Source organism: Hemiscyllium ocellatum, chromosome 40, assembly GCF_020745735.1.
Source record: "Hemiscyllium ocellatum isolate sHemOce1 chromosome 40, sHemOce1.pat.X.cur, whole genome shotgun sequence".
Lineage (NCBI taxonomy): Eukaryota > Metazoa > Chordata > Chondrichthyes > Orectolobiformes > Hemiscylliidae > Hemiscyllium > Hemiscyllium ocellatum.
In genome coordinates, this window is record NC_083440.1 from 31397072 (window position 1) to 31399010 (window position 1939).

Sequence of the window (1939 nt, forward strand, 5' to 3'; positions counted from 1 at the left end):
CTTCGACTATGCGAAATAACTGCTTTCTATTCACCCTGTTCATATGCCCGTTAGTTTTACATGCCCCGATCGCTGCTCCAAAGAAAGCAGCCTGCAGTTATCCAGCCTCCCCTTCACAGTTAAATTGCTGCAGCCTCAGCACCATTCTGGTGAATCTCCTTTACTCTCCCTCCAGTACAATTCCCTCCTCCCTTTGGTGCAGTGACCCGAAATGCACGTAATACTCCAACTGTGGCCTCACCAAAGGCCTGTGTAGCTGCAACAGGACCTCCCTACTCTTATAATCTATGCCTTGACTTTTTAATGATTGTGTCCTGTATGCCTTCTTACCGAACTTATTAACCTGTCCTGTTGCCTTTATGGATCAGTTAACAAGTCGCTCAAGTACTTTCTGTTCCTCTGAGCTTCTTATGGTTTAAACGTTGATTCTCCTGCTCCTTGAATGCTGCCTGACCTGCCTGACCAGTCAGAGAGTCATTGTGTGTATGTTTTGTGGTGCGCATTTCCAGCATCTCACTCTCAACAGTACTCACATCTGCAGTCCTCACTTTCTCCGAATTGTGTACATCTTTTTCTTGTAACTTTTGCTGAAGCACGTCACCTCTTGTTTATCAGCGTTAAATGTTACCCATTACTCACCTGCTCATCAGGCTAATCTGCCTATTTCTACCTCAGACTTATTTATTCACGACTCATGACCCGGTCAGTATTTGTGTTGTCTGTAAACTTATCATTCCTCTGCTTCCTGCCGCACTACTCTCTCCCCCAGGAAACATACGCACCTTGACTCGCTGACTTCTGCCTTCCCTTCCTTGAAATCCCTGTTTCGATTTCTTGGGTTAGACTGGCCGCCAGAATCCAAAATAACCCCACTGACTCTCACAGATACCTGGACTATTCATCCTCGCACCCGGAAAAGACTCCATTTCATCCTCCTTCTGTCTACATTGCATTTGTTCCAATGAGGTCAGCTTCGATAAAAGAACCTCTGAAATGTCCACCTTCTTAGTCAAACGAGGATTCCCTAGCGGACATGACCCTCAACCATGTCCAACATATCCCCTACACTTCAGTCCACACCCCATCTTCCCTCCCCCAACATAGATAGGTTTCCTATTGTCCTTACATACGATCCCACCAGCAAGCATGCCCAGAGGATCATTAGCCACCATCTCCAGAGAGATGCTACCACCAGGCACATAATCCACTTCCTTCCCTTGTTAGCCTTCTACGGGGGCCATTGCCTCCAGGAACCCCTCATCCATTCTCCCTTCATTCCCAAACCCCAACTCCCAACAGCCTCATGGCACCTTCCCCTGCAAGCACCGAAGGTGTAACACCCGAACATTTACGTCCTCCCTACTCAGGATCCAAGGGCTCAATCACACTTTTCAGGTGAAGGAGCACTTTACCTGCACTTCACTCAATCTCGTCTATTGCGTTTGTTGCTGACATTGCATTCTCCTCTACGCTGGAGAAACAAAACATAGACCTGGTCATATCTTTGAAGAACGCCCACTTTCTGTTGGCAAAGAAAGACCCTGAGCATCCAGTTGCCTGCCATTCTAACACACCACCCTGTTCCCTAGCCAACATCTCTGTCTCAGGCTTGCTGCAGTGCTCCAATGAAAGTCAGTGCAGGCTAGAAGAATAACGCTGAATTTTGCATTTGGGAACCCTGCAGCTTTCTGGACTCAATATGAGGTTTAATAACTTTACGACCTGAATCCTGTCCTGTCCTGACCTGCAACCACCACACTAGACATTGCCTCACCGTCAGCTGTTACATGATACCCACTGTTAGCTACTAACAGTCTCCAATTACAACTATTCACCCTCCTAGACAGACTTCTGCTCACTCTTTTTGTCTGTCCAGCTGGTCTTCTCTCTCTTTGGGCTCTATCCCTACCCATTGTTTACTCCTTACATTCTCTTCCCA